This window comes from Pantherophis guttatus, chromosome 12 (genome assembly GCF_059756535.1).
Source record: "Pantherophis guttatus breed Tessera chromosome 12, ASM5975653v1, whole genome shotgun sequence".
NCBI lineage: Eukaryota > Metazoa > Chordata > Lepidosauria > Squamata > Colubridae > Pantherophis > Pantherophis guttatus.
Window position 1 is genome coordinate 11,509,458 of NC_142074.1, and position 18,563 is coordinate 11,528,020.

The 18,563-nt window shown below is 45.4% G+C and overlaps 1 long non-coding RNA gene across 2 annotated transcripts in view; it reads right to left on the reverse strand.

Annotated features, from left to right (window-relative positions):
- LOC132711966 (uncharacterized) overlaps positions 1–18,300 on the reverse strand; it is a 79,065-nt gene extending 60,765 nt beyond the window's left edge. Inside the window, exon 1 of one of the 2 annotated variants that reach the window (XR_009622672.2) lies at positions 18,011–18,300. This is a non-coding gene — a long non-coding RNA (uncharacterized LOC132711966). Of the gene's footprint in view, positions 1–14,884; positions 15,137–18,010 lie in introns of those variants that run through there. The other variant, XR_009622671.2, reaches the window with a different exon arrangement.
- Between the last annotated feature and the right edge of the window lie 263 nt (positions 18,301–18,563).

Sequence of the window (18,563 nt, forward strand, 5' to 3'; positions counted from 1 at the left end):
TCCGCCACGCTCAAACCCAGAGTCCAAGAGAAAGGAAATTATTAAACATTCCGGTGCCTTCAACCTGCCACGTCCTCCTTCCCTTCCCCCCTCCCCAACTCAGTTTCCTCCCCACCCCACCCTCTTCAACAAAAACTCAGATAGAGGTCAAGGAATAAGTGTGTTCAGGCTGGAACTTGAGTCCGGAGAAGGGAGGGGTAGGGTGACTGTAGGCTAATTAATAATGAATGCCAGAGCCCCAGTGTTTGAAATGCAGATGTGATCACTGGAGGCCCAGCCAAGCTGTTTGGAGGAAGCAGACGGGGATGCTATGGGGAATTAAGAGCTCTCGTGCCGGCTGGCTCGGAAAAACAGACCTGGGTGCAAAACAGAACCTCTCCTTTGGATAAGATTCCCCTCAGCTGTTAATTACCTGAACTGACTTTGAAGTCCTTCTCTTTTTATCCTCTGCATGAAAAGAGATTGGTTCAGCTGTGGGATTTGAAGAAATGATCAAATACTTGGGCGGAGGGCGGTGAGAGGGGGCTGGGAAGAGAGGAAAAGAGCGATCGGTGGTGAAGGGGTGGGAGAACCAGAAAGGAGCTTTCAATTGGGGAAAGGAAGGATAAGGAAGAAGGAGGACTGAGCCCAGACGCAGGTGGAAGAGGAGAAATCAGGTACAATGTCCTCAACGTACGACCACAATTGAGCCCAAAATTAAGCGAGACAGTGGTTAAGTGAATTTTGCCACATTTTACAAGCGTTCTTGTTAGTCAGTGGTGGGATTCAGCCAGTTCGCTCCAGATCACATGAACGGGTAGCGGCGACTGTGGGAGGCTCCGCCCACCCACCCGGATGTAATGCGCGACTACTGCTCATGTGCAGAAGGACGTGCACATGCGCAGAGGTGGCATATGCGAGAGAAGCGAGCATGCGAGCGCGCTCACATTTGCAAACCGGTAGGGAAGGTAAGTGAATCCCACCTCTGGAATCAATGCTATAAAGCCTTAGTAAGACCACACCTGGAATACTGCATCCTTTCATTCTTCAACTAAATTAGTGACTAAATTAGTAGACCAGTGAAATACTGTGGACATAACATACTTAGACTTCAGCAAGGCATTCGACAAAGTAGACCACAACCTACTTCTTCGTAAGCTAGAAAAAAGTGGGATAGATAGCATTACCACCAGATGGATTCGTAACTGGTTGACAAACCATACTCAATGAATAGTCCTTAATGGGTCTACGTCTACATGGAGGGAAGTAAGCAGTGGGGTACCACCAGGTTCCGTCTTAGGCCCAGTACTCTTCAATATCTTCGTAAATGACTTAGATAACGGAATAGAAGGAGAACTTACAAAATTTGCAGATGATTCTAAGTTGGCAGGAATAGCTAACACCCTAGATGATAGACCCAAGATCCAGATGGATCTTGACAGATTTGAACACCAACAAGGCCCTATCCAACAAAATGAAATTCAACGTAGAGAAAGGTAAAATCTTACACTTAGGCAAAAAAAAAAAAAAGTATACATACAGACTTGGTGAAACCAGAGTTAATATCATTAACTGTGAGAGGGATCTTGGAGTCTTAGTGGGCAACCAATTAAATACCGCCAGTGTGTGGTGGCAATCAAAAAAGCCAATGCCATACTAAACTGCATTAACAGAGGGATACAATCAAGATCAAGGGAGATACTAATACCACTCTATAAAGCCTTATTAAGACCCCACCTAGAATATTGCATCCCGTTTTGGTCACCACACTATAAAAACAATGTTGAGACTCTAGAAAAAGTGCAGAAAAGAGCAACCAAGATGATTAGGAGACTGGAGACTAAAATATACAATGAACGGTTGCAGGAACTGGGCATGGCTAGTCTAGTGAAGAGAAGGACCATGGGAGACATGATAGCAGTATTCCAATATTTGAGGGGTACCAGAGAGAGGAGAGGGGTCAACCTGTTTTCCAAAGCACCCAAAAGCCAGACAAGAAATAATGGATGGAAACTGAACAAGGAGAGATTCAACCTGGAAATACGGAGGAATTTTCTGACAGTGAGAACAATCAACCAGTGGAACAGAAGTTGCCTTCAGAAGTTGTGGGAGCTTCATCACTGGAGGCTTTCACGAAGAGACTGGACTGCCATCTGTCAGAAATGGTGTAGGGCACTGATGGCTAACCCTTTTGCCATCGCGTGCCAAAAGCAGGGGGAGAGGGGGGGTTGCGCACGCGTGTACCCACACCCATAATTTAATGCCGTGCCCCACCCCTGCACATGTACGTGCCACCCCCCCCACGACCCCCGCTTTTGGCATGCGATGGCACGGTGGGCTTGGTAGGCCTGTTTTTTTGCCCTTCTGCGTAGCCCTCTCTTTTGAGTCCTCCTCGGTCTTTCCAGCTGCCTTTGCAAACATCACAGATCTACTTTATTACAGATTTGCTTGTTTAAATTATATCTCACTTGACCTTAAGCAATTCGTCAAGAAGCAGAGAGTTTTTGAGACTCCTGATTGGATCACAAGAGCTGGACTACAGCTCCCATTTTCTACCTAGTCCAGTGGTCACCAACTGGTGGTCCGTGAGAAAATTTTGGTGGTCCTCAGAAAAATTATTTGCATTTTTTATACTGCACTAGATCAGGGGCCCTCAAATTATGGCCCCTGGGCTGGATACATGCAATGTCCTTTTGTGTTGCTGCAGAGTCTCCCCCCCTCGGGGTCGTTTGTGGGGTCGGAGGGGGCCAGAAATCATAACTCGGGGTCTACTTCAGCCTCCTGGTACCTGGCTGCCTGGCAGTACCTGGCCTTGCATTCCTACAGGTTTTCCCTCTGCTTGGAAAGCCTATGCTCGTAGTCCTCAGTGACTCAGTGAGGTTCTTCTGCTGAGCCTCCTTCTCAGCCAGATCCAATTTGAACTGAGCCAGCTGTTTTACCAACTTTTCTCATGGTGGCTGCTTAGCTCCAACAACTGCTTCCTGTTGGGGCCCCAAGGAGCCCAGGCGGGCAGGCGAGGAGTGGTTGGGAGGGGAGGGACGAGTAGAGGTAGGCAAGGCATCCCTCAACACGAGTGACATCGAGTTGGCCATGCCCAACCAGTCACATGACCACCTAGCCACGCCCACCCAGCTGGTCATTAGTCAGATCATATTAGTGGTCTGCGGGATTTAAAATTATAATTTTAGTGGTCCCTGAGGTCCGAAAGGTTGGTGACCCCTGACCTAGTCAAAATAATTTTTCCCCCCTATCGCTAGAGTTTTCCATTGATGCAGTGCTATTTTATGATTAGAAGCTGCCTTAGAGGCAAATTGCAAAATTATACCTTTTATATCCAACAATGGCACATGATTTCTTCAATTATAGCAAAGAGAAAAAGAGCTGGGGCATCCTTCCTAAAAATTACGCCAGATTTTCTTATTAAGTTCTATTTATACCCGCTCAAGCACCACCACCAAAATTGTGCAAAGAATTGTGACTGAGGGATTTTCAGAGTTTTTCCCAGGCTAGGAGTAAACAATCATGATCAATCTTTAACACTTGGGTTAACCCAAGTGTTGGAGATGTGAATGTGATGATACCACGTATTATCATATATGGTGGACATGTAAAAGAATTGAGGCATTTTGGATAAAAATATGGTGGATTATTCAAAATATTCTCAAAAAGAAGATAACGTTTACTCCACAGTTCTTCTTGTTAGGTATAATTACAGATTCTACTGTTATAGAGACTAAGTTGATTTTAAATTTAATAACAGCAGCCAGACTTTTGGTGGCGCAGTATTGGAAGAAGGAAGACTTGCCTACTATTGAAGAATGGACATTAAAAGTAGTGAACTTAGCAGAGATGGCCAAAATTTCAGCGTATTTGAAGGACCATTCAAATGAAAGATATAGATCGGAATGGAGAAGATGGATTGACTATATTCAAAACAAATATCGGACTAAAAAGCTTCAAATAGCTTATGAATGAAATCAACTTTTTCTTTTTGAATTATGTTTTGTTAGTTGAAAGGGGAGTTAAAGAGCAAGAGGGAATTAAGAGCCTACAGAAAGTTAGCATATTTTAGCTTATGTTTGTTAAATGTTATACCCTGTATTTGCTCTGGGAAGTGGTGGGTGGAGGAGGGGAGGAGGGGGGGAGGAGGGACAGGGAAAAAATCGTTGTAATATTTGATAAAACTTTTTAATAATAAAAAAAATCATGATCAATCTTTAGACGGAGTGTTTGTTTCTTCCTAATCGCTTTTCTTCTCTAGAATTGACCTTAGAAATAGGAGGGCAGAGGGCATTGGGTAAAGCGAGCAGGGGAAACTTCTCCAAAATCCTATTAAAGAAACCCGCATCTCTCCAAACCTTGCTGAACTACAACTTCCAGTATCCTTTTACCATTGTTTACAGAGACTGACAGTTGGAGGTCAGAGGTCAGCATGCAGCAGTGAGGGCTGCCCCCAAATGATCCATCAAATAAGGCCAGGTGGCAGGAGACAACAGCAAGTCAGCCTGGTGTCAAACAAATCTAAACATTTTTACCCAAAGTCCTTTTTTTTTTTTTTTAATTTAAACTTATCGTTGAAATAAGTGAATGGTTACGATTTCTTTCTTTCTTTTTTCTTTTTGCATTCAGAAAGGCCACTAAGAAAAGATATAAATACATGCACACAAAGTTTCAATTCTATCTAGAATTGCAGTGATGGAGTGAAGCTAATTCCTTTCACCCATCTCCTCCCACTTATGACTGTATGACTGTAACCTTGTTGCTGGTATCCTTCAGATTTATATTGATTGTTTCCCTATGACTATCATTAAGTGTTGTACCTTATGATTCTTGACGAACGTATCTTTTCTTTTATGTACACCGAGAGCATATGCACCAAGACAAATTCCTTGTGTGTCCAATCACACTTGGCCAATAAAGAATTCTATTCTATTCTATTCTATTCTATTCTATTCTATTCTATTCTATTCTATTCTATTCTATTCCTATTCCTATTCCTATTCCTATTCCTATTCCTATTCCTATTCCTATTCTATTCTATTCTATTCTATTCTATTCTATTCTATTCCTATTCCTATTCCTATTCCTATTCCTATTCTATTCTATTCTATTCTATTCCTATTCTATTCTATTCTATTCTATTCTATTCTATTCTATTCCTATTCCTATTCCTATTCCTATTCCATTCTATTCTATTCTATTCTATTCTATTCTATTCTACTCCTACTCCTACTCCATTCTATTCTATTCTATTCTATTCTATTCTATTCTATTCCTATTCCTATTCCTATTCCTATTCCTATTCTATTCTATTCTATTCTATTCTATTCTATTCTATTCTATTCTATTCTATTCCTACTTCTGTTCCTGTTCCTGTTCCTATTCTATTCTATTCTATTCTATTCTATTCTATTCTATTCTATTCTATTCTATTCTATTCTATTCTACTCTGAGAGTAAGAGTGAAGCAAAAGAGCATTTTGCCAACCGAGTTCAATAGATTACCCTTAAGGCTACAGCTCCCATGAGCCCCAGTTACTGTGGCCAATGGCCTGAGCTAACGGGAGATTCAAGGCAAGGCAGCCATTGACATGATGAGGCTAGATGTCTTCATTTGCCATCCAGGTTCTATTGATATATCTAGATCAGACTGCAAGTGGTCCTTGACATATGACCACAATCGGGGCCAGAATTTCCATTGCTAAGCAAGGCGGTTATTAAGTGAGTTATGCCCAATTTTGCCCCAGATGTTAAGTGAATCATGTGGTCATTAAGTGAATCTGACTCCCCACCATTGACTTTCATGGTGAAGGCGGGACTAGAATCCACTATCTCCTGGTGATTGGCCAAAGTCACCCAGCTAGGGACTAGAACTCACCAGCTTCTGGTAATTGGTCCAACTTTCATGGTGAAGGCGGGACTAGAATCCACTATCTCCTGGTGATTGGCCAAAGTCACCCAGCTAGGGACTAGAACTCACCAGCTTCTGGTAATTGGTCCAACTTTCATGGTGAAGGCGGGACTAGAATCCACTATCTCCTGGTGATTGGCCAAAGTCACCCAGCTGGGGACTAGAACTCACCAGCTTCCGGTAATTGGCCCAACTTTCATGGTGAAGGCGGGACTGGAATTCACTCCTTTCTGTGGCTGTTCCTGGCTGTTGTTTTTATTCATTTCACATTATTTTAATTTAGGAGACGTTCCAAGGAGGAGCTGCAGGCCACCTTACCAAGAGAAGGGCAGGAAAAGTTCCCAGGCCAAGCCCACCCCTTTAGTATGGCACTGTTCCTTTGATAGATGAATGTTTCTCCCTTCATACAGTGTACAAATTATCTCCTTCTTACGCACAGACATAAGATAACCAATTTTTCAAAATCACCCAACCCAGATTAAAACCCAGTTAGTATTTTATATAAATTGATTTGCTAGATTGGTCACTGAACAAGTTATACTATTATGAAAGTAGCCATTGCAAAAATCTCCCAATCTTTATATCACATAACCAATATAAAAGGAAAGACATTAGGCCACTACTAGTAGTAAAGTAGTTGCTGCAATTATTACTTTCTTTGCAGGAGTAAAGATAAGAACTATGTTTTCTCAGGATTGTAGTTCTACGTGCTATTCTTCTTCCTCAGCGAGGGCATCTTCCTGTTCATTTTCTAGGCAAAGGCTGAACAGGAGGCTCCATTATTATGGGATGGGGGAAAGAGAGAGATTGCATTTGCATTCCTTCTGCTACTGGCACATGTTTACATGACCTTTAAAACAGAATTAAAGCTGTACCATCAGCAGCTGGAGGCAACCTGCATTACTAAGGCAATCAAATCAGAAGGCTAAACCAACGATAAAACATAAATTAAGCAGAGATGGAGGGAGGGAGGGACAGAGAGAGAGACAGAGAGAGTGAGAGAGTGAGAGAGTGAGAGAGAAAGAGAGACAGAGACAGAGAGACAGAGTAAGAGAAAGAGAGAGAGACAGAGAGACAGAGTAAGAGAGAGAGAGAGAGAGAGACAGACAGACAGAGAGACAGAAAGAGAGAGAGACAGAGAGAGAGAGAGAGAGAGAGAGAGACAGAGAGAAAGAGAAAGACAGAGAGAAAGACAGAGAGAGGGGGGAGGGAAGGAGGGAAGGAGAGAGAGACAGACACACAGAGAGAAGCTTCCTAATTCACTAGGCAAATTACTTTGCTGCTACTAGCCAAGTTCTAAGCAGTTTGGAGAATCAGCGGGTGATGAGAAGGCAGAGAAAGGCAAGGAAAGATGGGTGAGGAGGAGGGGTACCAAAGCAAGTTCCCAGGCCAGCTGAGAGGACAGGATGACCTAAGAAGGCTTGATCTCAGGCACGAGATTCTAGTCATGCATACTCGGGCCTTACTCGAGCCTTACTATCTGCTCCAAAAGCCAAGATACAAAAGGAAACATGATCTAATGCCAAAACCTATTGCAATGCCCCATACACATGGAGAGTGATTTAAAATCTCAGCCGTTAACCCCCAGATGCAGTGGTGAACGTGGTAATATCTCATTTATTCCCAAATATGCACACACTCCACCTCTTCCTCCTTTTCCTCTTGTTCCTCCCTCTCCTTTTCTTATTACTCCTTCCCCTTCTCTTCCTCTTCCTCCTCTTGTTCCTCCCTCTCCTTCTCCCCTTCTTTCTCTTCCTCCTCCTCCCCTCCTCTCCTTTCTCATATTCCTTCTCCTCTTCTCTGTCTCTTCCTCCTCCTCCTTCCCTCCTCCTTCTCTTGTTCCTCCTTCTCCTTCTCCTTCTCCTTCTCCCCCTTCTCTTTCTCTTCCTCCTCCTCCTTTCCCCTTCCTTCTCTTGTTCCTCCCTCTCCCTCTCCTTCTCCTTCTCCTTCTCCCCTTCTCTTTCTCTTCCTCCTCCTCCTTTCCTCCTCCTTCTCTTGTTCCTCCCTCTCCTTCTCCTTCTCCTTCTCCTCCTTCTCTTTCTCTTCCTCCTCCTCCTTTCCTCCTGCTTCTCTTGTTCCTCCCTCTCCTTCTTCTTCTCCCCCTTCTCTTTCTCTTCCTCCTTCTTCTCGTCTTCTTCCCCTTCTCTTCTTCCTCTTCCTCCTCCTCTTGCTCCTCCTTGCTTCATATATGAGCCCCAGCCCTACATTTAGTCATTTAAACCCTGATGATCTCACATCTGGACTACTGCGATGTGCTCTACGTGGGGCTACCCTGAAAGAGCATTCAGAAGCTCCAACTGGTGCAGAGCAGGCAATCTTTGAAAATCTGCAAGAGAAATCCACAAAGACCCCCAGATTTGGATGGTGCTGAAATGGACAGAAGCACCATTGCTCATCTTCAGAAGAAGCCAATGCCTTTGATGTTCCGGTCGCCAAGTTTACAAAGCAGATTTACTATTAAAGCTGCTTTAGTGCAATAAAAATGGATTAAATCTGCCAGATTTCAAACTCAAACTCATTTTTTGTTGTTCTTGTTCTGGCTGGGTTTACAGATGCTTTGATTTCCAGGGTGAATACTTCCGATCTAATCCAGATTTACTTGTAATCAATGCCCCCCACTAATATCCCAAGAATGTCCACATGGTTTCCAAAGGATTTTGAACAATCACCAATAAACTAGCCTCCCAACGTGATTGAATGGCCAGTTGTTTCGGACACCTCTCAAACAAGCTGGTGAGCAGCTTAAGTTAGAGTGGGATCAGCTTTCTGGGTTTTGCTGCTCTGTCGGCCTTGGGTGACGATTGTAAATTATTTGGAACAAAGACTCAGAAATGACACTTTATCCTGAAAACTGAAATACGGGCATGCTGCTTCTTCCAAGTTTCTTAATTCATTTTCTTCCCAAGGAGGCAAAAGCACGGAAGGAAAAGTGCATAGGACTTCTGTTCAGAGATTTAGCAGAAGAAGCTTCAACCACTTTCTCCCTCTACCCTCCAGCTCTAAAACAGCATACTGGATGTTAGATCCCTATTCTCATTCTTTCCTCCTCCTCCTTCCAAAACAGGTGAGAAGAAGTTAGCAGAAGTTCGCTAGCCATTAAAAAGAAATGACCAGTCAATTTCAGGACACAATATGAGGATCACTTGACTTCAAAAGAGGTTCTCCTGAGTAATGTCTATTCTCTTTACTCCAAGGGAAGTTAATGCATGGCTCCTAATATCCAGATGGAACATGTTGGGTGAATGACACAAGGACTCTTGGACTGACTTCTGCTCACACAAACACACGCCAACCTCTACCCAGAAGTGCTTCAGTTGATATTATCTGGCACAGTGAGAAAGAGAAGAGATGCTGTGTCAACTGCCATCACTGAAATGCCCGAGAGGTCTTGGGCAAAGTAGGTGCAGATAAACTCACCTACCAGTTCAGTTCAGCTCCTGGGATTTAATGAATATGCGGTGTGTTTGTTGTTGGGTTTGTTTGCAGCGATGGGGAAAGAGTTTGCTCCTGCCTTGTTCTAGGGTGGGTTGCAATGTCTCGGTGTAAGTTTATCACCCTCGTGGTCTCCCAACCAAGTCTAAATCAGGTTTATGGCACATTTGGATATGGGGAAAGTAGAGGAAGGGAGGGAGGAAGTAAAAATAGGAAGGAGGGAGGGAGGAAAAGAAGGAAGGAGAAATAGAAAGGAAAGGAAGGAAAAATAGAAAGAAGGGAGGGAAGGAGGAAGTAAAAATAGAAAGGAGGGAGGGCGGGAAGGAAGGAAGGAGAAAGGAGGGAGGGAGGAAAGGGAGGGAGGGAGGAAGTAAAAATAGGAAAGAGGGATGGGTGGAGGGAAGGAAGGAAGGAGAAATAGAAAGAAGGGAGGGAGGGAGGAAGTAAAAATAGGAAGGAGGGAGGGAGGAAAAGAAGGAAGGAGAAATAGAAAGAAGGGAGAGAAGGAGGAAGTAAAAATAGAAAGGAGGAAGGAAGGAAGGAGAAATAGAAAGGAGGGAGGGAGGAAAGAGAGGGAGGGAGGAAGTAAAAATAGAAAAGGGATGGGTGGAGGGAAGGAAGGAAGGAGAAATAGAAAGAAGGGAGGGAGGGAGGAAGTAAAAATAGGAGGGAGGGAGGAAAAGGAAGAAGGAGAAATAGAAAGGAAAGGAAGGAAAAATAGAAAGAAGGGAGAGAAGGAGGGAAGGAAGGAGGAAGTAAAAATAGAAAGGAGGGAGGGAGAGAAGGAAGGAAGGAAGGAGAAATAGAAAGGAGGGAGGGAGGAAAGGGAGGGAGGGAGGAAGTAAAAATAGAAAAGAGGGATGGGTGGAGGGAAGGAAGGAAGGAGAAATAGAAAGAAGGGAGGGAGGGAGGGAAGGAGACAGTAAAAATAGGAGGGAGGGAGGGAAGGAAGGAAGGACCTTGTGGCTCAGCAGACTGATAGCATTGTGATTAACACCAGCTGTCTGCAATTACTGTAAGTTCGAATCTCGCCAGGCTCAAGGTTGACTCAGCCTTCCATCCTTTCTAAGGTAGGTGAAATGAGGACCCAGTTTGTGGGGGCAATAAGCTGACTTTGTATAAATATACAAAAGAATGAAGGCTATTGCTTAACGCATTGTAAGCAGCCCTGAGTCTCTGGAGAAGGGCGGCATATAAATCAAATTTAAAAAAAAGAAAGGAGAAATAAAAAGGAGGGAGGAAAGGAAAGGGAGGGAGGAAGTAAAAATAGAAAAGTGGGAGGGAGGGAAGGAAGGAAGGAGAAATAGAAAAAAGGCAGGGAGGAAAGGAAGGGAGGGAGGAAGTAAAAATAGAAAAGAGGGAGGGAGGGAGGGGGAAGGAAGGAAGGAAGGAAGGAAGGAAGGAAGGAAGGAAGGAAGGAAGGAAGGAGAAATAGAAAGGAGGGGGGCAAGGGAAGGTGGAAGGGAGGGAGGGATTAAGAGCAATAAAGAGGCAGTGAGGAAGGGTAGCTGATTGCTGTGGACCAGCTGAGATGTTTAGATCGGTGGTTGGTAGTAAGTTTTAGAAGGGTGGGCTTCAACTTTGATTCTCACATCTTCACCAAACCAGTATGTTACATCTTTATGGCTAGTATCTTGTATTGCTTAGAGGTGGGGGGCGGGGAGACCGTTTTCGTTATCAGCAATTTATCTCCCTTCAGACCATCCCTTCCCTAAAAAGAACCATCTAACAGGAAATTTTGGAAAGGCAGCTTCTGGTGGCTGGAAGCCAATTCCTATTCTCATGAGCAAACGTTTTGAAGTTGAATCTGAGTAAAGAAACCAGAAAAGAGTTCCCACAACAGGGATGATGATGGTGATGAAGATGATGATGATGATGATGATGATGATGATGATGATGATGAAGAAGAAGAAGAAGAAGAAGAAGAAGAAGAAGAAGAATATGATGATGATTCCAGGGTTTCGGGCCGAAAACAATTTTGTATACATTAAAAGCAGCCAAACTTGAATAGAATTGGATCAAGGTGATGTGGGATGAACCCCCCCCCAAATTAAAGCTGTGGTTGGGAGAAGAGGGATTGTGGCTCTCCCAATATGATTCTCCTCCCCGTTTGGTTTCCAGAAGAGGCAAAATCCCTACAATATTTCCAGAAAACACACAAAGATCCCCGCCCTCATTTCTGCTAACTGGCTTCTGGAATTGTTTTGCCATATACTGTATTATCCTACTCTTCCCCCTCCCAGGCATAAATTCAACCTCCATTCTTGCATAAAACTAGATTATCTTGAGTAGTAGATTGCATAAGTGGGGAGGGGGGAAATCTGGAAGCAGGACAGAAAACAGAAAATCTAACCAGATTGCCTGAAAAAGAGCTAAAAACTTCAGAACACACGGTTGTATTTGTCTCTTCACTTTTTCTTTTCTTTTTTCTTTTCCCCTTTTCCCTTTTCCTTCCAGTTGGCATTACTATGTACACAACAATGTGAAATTGCAACTGTCAGTCTTTTAGCCAGTGTTGGCCTTCTTACTTACTCATCCGGTTCTTTCCAAGAACCTCGGATGTATGGAAATAGCATATGTGAGGATTCGAACAGGATGGCCTTTTGCAATTGACTAATGGAAATGTTGTTACTGTGCAGATGTTTTAAGCACCCTCCAAGATGCTTTGGTAAGGCCTCCAGATGATGATGATGATGATGATGATGATGATGATGATGATGATGATGATGATGATTTTACTTTATTCATTAAACATGAAACTCAGTCAACTGAACATTCAAAAATGCATCACAAATACCATTGACTGGTGCTAATGGTTGATATGGGTTGCTGCCAGCGTCCTAGGTATCAACCAAGTATATTATTATTATTATTATTATTATTATTATTATTATTATTATTTAATCTTTAGTGAGATTCACAGCCTTTGAGGCTGGTTAATAGCTCAGCAGCTTGAGTCCTAACCAAGGACCTAGAAACTGTTAAGGTATCGTTGGAGGATGTAAACTGTTGTTGTTGTTGTTGTTGTTGTTGTTGTTGTTGTTATTATTATTATTATTATTATTATTATTATTATTATTATTATTATTTTGCAAAATACATCAAGAAGTTGCAGCTTCCTGCAATAACACCAGCGGAGCTGCAAAAAAACTGTGCTACTTGGAACATCGTATATATCTTTAAGAAGATACTTGGTTGATACCTAGGATGCTGGCAGCGACCCATATCAACCATCAGAGCTAGTCAATGATATTTGTGATCCATTTTTAAACGTTCGGTTGACTTGAGTTCCATGTTTAATGAATGAAAGATAATAATAATAATAATAATAATAATAATAATAATAATAATAATAATAATAATATGGTTGTTTGCACAGTGAGGCAGAGGTTCAGATTGGATTTGGCATTTTTGTCCATCTAATGAGTCCTCCCCAAGGGTCTGGGGTAGACAGATGTGGCTGTTTGATGGTGTTGCACACCTCAAGCGGCGGGATGTAAGTTGTTCCCAAGTCAAGCTGCCTTTTGCAATTGACTGATGGTGATTTTGTCAATGCCGAGGGTCTCCAAGTGGTGCTCCAGTTGTTTTGGGTGCCTAATTGCTATGGGTACTATTCTTTCTTTTGCCTCAGTCATTCCATTACTTGTTTGGAGATCTTTGTATTTTGTGATCTCCAGTTCCCTTCTCTTCTCTGCTACTTTCTCCAGGTCCTGCCAAGTCCCCAATGCAGACTTTTCTGTCTTTTTTCTTCTTAAGTCATAATTATTTCCTCGCCCCAGTCAGGCAGAAAGATTCAGACTGGATTTGGCATTTTTGTCCACCTGTCAGACTCCTTCCCAAGGACCCAGGATATCCAGATGTGGATGTTTGCTGACGTGACAAATATTGTCAGCCGGATGTAAGCTGTTCCAAGTAAAATTGCCTTTTGCAATTGACTGTTGGTGAATTTGTCAGTGGCGATAATGTCCAAGGAGTGCTCCAGTTGTTTTTGGGATGGCACCCAAGGCGCCTCTCTTCCTATCGGTACTATCTTTGCTTTCTTTTGCCACCGTCGTTCTATTTCTGTTCTCAGGTCTTTGCATTTCGTTATCTTCTGTACTTCTTTCTCTTCTCTTCCTCCAAGCACTGCCACTCATTATTGATGTTGTTGTTATTACTTGCATTTTCCCCACCACCGAGAAATTCCTTCGCCTCTTTCAGTGAACTTGGGCCGAACAGGTGAAGTTTTCTTGACAGAGGTCGCAACCTCGCCCGGCTACCGCCCCCCACACCCCCCCACCGCCCGTCCACCACGCCGGGATCTTCATGCCGTATTTAACACAGTCAAAAACCGCAGCCAGCAGGGGTTAAAGAGGAGAAAATAAAAGTTCTTTTCTGTCCTCCCCCAACCCCCAGCCTCTTTTCTTGCCATTGAGCCGCCTCTGAAGAAGTTGCAATTTAGAATTGCGCCCCATCCAGTCTGCAACGCGGGGGGTGGGGGGGGGAGAAAGAGGGAGGGGTGGGTTTTTTCTCCCTTTCTCCCTGTAGCCCCGGACGGAGAGTAGGGGAGAACGTAGCTCCAGTTTGCTCCTGTTGGGCTCTCCCCTTCTTCCCCCCTTCCACGAGAGGAAGGAAGGAAGGAAGGAAGGAAGGAAGGAAGGAGAAGGAAGGAAGGAAGGAAGGAAGGAAGGAAGGAAGGAAGGAAGGAAGGAAGGAAGGAAGGAAGGAAGGAAGTGACTCGCCCAGGACGCCCGTTTTTTCTTAGTACCCTGCTGTACGAGTGCGTCTGCGAACCTCGCCCCCTTTTCTTTCGCTTCCTGATTCTCTCTGCACACCTTAAATGCAGGTTTAATTTGTGAAATAAATCCAGTAGGGCCCCTTCCCTCAAATTCGCGGCAACCTTGGGCTTGTACGTCTGCACGCCGCCTTGAAAGAGCTGGCAAAAGGCGGCACACACCAATTCAGCAAAGAAACCTTATCTCTCTCCCTCCCTCCCTCCCTCCCTCTCTCTCTTTCTCTCCCTCTCTCTTTCTCCTTCTCCCTCTCTCTCCCCTTCTCTCCCTACCTCCCCCTCCCTCTCCCTCCCTCCCTTCCTCCCTCCTTCCCTCTCTCTGTCCCTCTCTCTTTCTCCTTCTCCCTCCCCCTCTCTCCCTCCCCCTCTCTCCTCCTTCTCTCTCTCCCTCCCTCTTCCTCTCCTTCCCCCCTCTGTCCTTCTCCATCTCTCTCTCCCTCTCTCTCCCTCCCTCTTCCTCCCCTTCCCCCCTCTCTGTCCTTCTCCTTCTCCCTCTCCCTCCCTCTCTCTCCCCCTCTCTCCTTCTCCCTCTCCCTCCCTCTCTCTCCCCCTCTCCTTCTCCCTCTCTCTCTCCCTCTCTCTCCCTCCCTCTTCCTCCCCTTCTCCCCTCTCTGTCCTTCTCCTTCTCCCTCTCCCTCCCTCTCCCCTCTCTCCTTCTCCCTCTCCCTCCCTCTCTCTCCCCCTCTCTCTTCTCCCTCTCTCTCTCCCGCTCCCTCCCTCCCTCTCCCTCCCTCCCTCTCTTTCTCCCTCCCTCCCTCTCTCCCACGCACTCTATCAGAGGTGTGTACATACCAGTCTGCGATCTCCAGAAGCTGCCTCTGATCTCCCACAAATTTAACCTGCCCGGCGCTGAAAAAAGATGCACCAATTCTCCGGATCGCGGCCCCCCACGCTGCGCAGGCCTCCAAAAAGGACGCGTCGGTGGGGGAAGGTGGCAACCACGGACCCACGCGCGCGGTAGTCCTAGCCCTCCCAACTCAGCCCCACCGGCCTTCCGCGGGCTTCCTCGCTTGGAAACGTGCCGGGAAAGGGGTCCGTTAAGCCTCCGCGGACTTTCCCAGTTCTGGGTGGAGCGTTTTACTCGCGGGTGGCTGTCCTTTCTTAATCCACCCCCCCCAACCCCACATCGCGCGCACCACTATTAATGCAAAGTTATCACGGAGCTCTCCGATGGCGGCTGGTATTGATTGATTGATTGGTTTTATTTATTTATTTATTTATTTATTTATTTATTTATTTATTTATTTATTTATTTATTTATTTATTTCGCACAGGCTTGGTTAAGCGTGCTGGCTGAGAAGGAGAGATTTATGGCAAAGCCTTCGCTGCCTCGGTTTTGGGCTTCCCAACTCAGCGCGCCTTTTCTCTGCCTTTGGTTCCCCGTTTGCTTCATTCAGGCGAGGGTGGGGAGGGTAGGTGGGGGGGGGGGGGTACGCGGGCGGGAAAGTGTGATAGTAAACTCATCCCTTGAGGACGGCGAGCGGGGGCAATGTGAGGGGGGGGCGTGTAGAGAGAAAGTCCCAGGGAAACGACCGGCTTTTTTAAAAAAAACAAAAAAATAGAACGCGTTGCAAAAAAACAGCGAATCGATTTTATAGATTCCATAGATTGGCTCTCGATATATATATATATATATATAAATCCCTTCTTCTTCTTCTAAATAAAGACTTAAAGGACAAGCAGTGTCTCGTCCGGAGCTCACGAAAAATAAGTCACCGAGGATTCTTGCAACAGTTACGCTGTTCGCCCTTGGAAAAGGAAATCTCTCCCGCCCACCACCGCCGTCTCTCTCTCTCTCTCTCTCTCTGTATATCTCTCTGTATCTCTTTTTCTCTGTATCTCTCTCTCTCTCTGTATCTTTTTCTCTCAACTCTTCCTTACTCTCCCACTCTCTCTGTATCTCTTTCTCTCAACTCTTTCTTTCTCTCTCTCTCTCTCTAATCTCTCACTGTATCTCTCTCTTTTTCCCTCTCTCTCTTTTCCTCTCCTCCCCCCCTCTCTTCTCTCGCCTTGAGACGGGGTCGGCCTATTGAATGAGGTCCTTTTATTCCGCATGGGGCAACGCATTCGCTATTCTGGCCTCCCTTTTATGCCCCTCTCTATGGAAACCCGGATCAGGGGGCGAACTATGCGAGGCTGAATAGAAGAGACCCGCAGAAAAGGGCGCCCGAGTACAGCATCTGTTACACTCGGGAAGTTAGACTGACAGGGTAAAGCTAAAGAGACCCACTCGAGCAGCTTTAGATGCAAAGGGGGGGAAAGAAAAAAGAAGAAGAAAAAAAAAACGGGGAGGGGGAATTCAGCTCCAGGCAGATAGGGTGGGCGTGTGTGCGTGCCTGTGTGTGTGTGTGCGCGCGCGTGTGTGGGCATGGGTGTGTGTGTGTTGAAATCTGGGGAACTGAAAGTAGGAAAGGGCAAAGAACACACATGCAGAGAGACAAATAAATCGCCTAGAGATTTTGCGCCTAGGTTTGAAAAAAGAAGATAGGGTGGCGATTTGGCTTGGTGGGGGGGTGGGGGGGTGGGGGGGATTACCCTGGGGGGGGGTGCTTGAATACTCAAGGCCTCTTCTGGAGAGCAGGGCCCGATTCTTACTCTTTGCACCCAAGCCCATCAGCTCATTCCGAGCGGATTTTAGACTTGAAGGGTTAAGGCGGCTTTGGTTGTCGCTGTTTCTCGGGCCGAGAGACAATCTAAAGGACGAAAGTCCACTCCGAAGTTCTAAGGAAGAGCTTCTCCCTCTCCTCCCCTCTCTCTATTCTCTCTCACCCCTGCGATCCTTCAACCCTTCCAAGCGACCCGTCGGACAGGCCTCGGGGCGCGCGGGCCGTTTGAGCCGAAACGAAGAGCCCAATCCCGGTCGGTCACCGGGGGATCGGGACTCGGGAGGCTGATTTGGGCCAAGCCCGGGTAACTTCGAGCCGGGGAGGGTATAGTGGGGGAAGGATAGCGAGAACGACCCGCGCCGTCTTTGCGCTCGATCCGTGGAGGGCAAGGTCGGCTTTTTAAGACCCTGTAGATTTCTGTTTTTAACAACTTTGCGACTGGAGGAGGAGTGGGGGGGGGACCCTGGGGGCCGAAGGGCTCGCGAGGAGCTACGCTCCTATCTCTAAGCAGGGCGACGGCTTGGTTCCTGCCTGCGCCCAACCTTCGGCGGAAATGGTTGGGAAGAGAGCGGGGCTCCATTGGCAATGCCAGGCCGGATAGGATCCCTTTCAGTCTTCCTGTCGGCTTTCTCACCCACACACACACACAAAAACCTCCTTTCTTGGATAGGCGCGTTTTCCTCCCACCCCAAAGGAAAGGCAGCCCTATTTTGGGAAGGTGGATCCCCACCACCACACGCGCGGACACCAACCACTTCAGCCGGTTTTCTCTGCCCACCTCCCCCTTTTACGGATTCTAGTGGGGCCGTGGGAACGTAGAACAGGATTTTTCCCCACGTCTGCAGTGAAAAAGCCTCGCGTGCAACAGCTGCAGGTGGATCCCGAATGCAAACCCACGACCGCGTTAGTGCGAATTGACCAAAGCAAAAAATCAAGTTTGGCCAAAGCGAAATCTATCTATCTATCTATCTATCTATCTATCTATCTATCTATCTATCTATCTATCTATCTATCACCCATCTGTCTATCCTTCTATTCGTCTATATCGCCTGTCGGTCTAATGTCCTTTTACTGCAAACTTCGAATCCAAACTAAAAGCAACCACCTGCCTTTTTATCTCCAGAAACACCTGTCCGCTGACCTCGTCTCTGAAACGTGGCCAAGAAATTGTATTAGTCTGTTATTTTGCCCCAAGTTTAAAACAATAAACCAATAGGGAACGAAAAAAGAGCGTTCAGATTAAACACATACAAAACACACAAAGGGGGGGGGGGAGAGAAAGGAGGATTGGGGGGGGGCAAAAGAAGCTCACCTTGTTTAGGGCGATATTTTCATTTTCCCGAATTTTACTCCAGATCTGTCTTCCTGGAGAACTTACTGCCTTAATGACTTTGGGGTAGCTGCTAGCCTTCTTTTATTTCTGCTAAATATATGAAAATGTATGCAAATTTAAATCAAGCTTAACCTGGGAGCTCCTGTAATATATTTAATGGAATTTCAAACCAATAAGGGAACTGTGATGCAGCGTTCTGTAAGTGCAAATATAATTACGCAGCAAGGTTACCTCGGAATTATGCAATGAAAGGTCATTCAAAATAATAATACCAAAAAAAAAAAAAAAGTCAGAGATTTCTTTAGCTTCTCTTTCTCTCCCCCCCTTACCTCCCTCCTCACAAAGCATTAAGGTTTAATTTTTCTCAGCTGGAGCACCGCAACAGATCGCAATTTCTGTTCCTTTGCAGAATGTTTGAATGGGGGGAAAACACAAAGCACAATGTCATTTTTATTATTTTATTATATTTGTTAATCGCACTGTCAGCCAGATGTTTAGACTGGTTTTTTTGGCATTTTTATCCACCTACCGA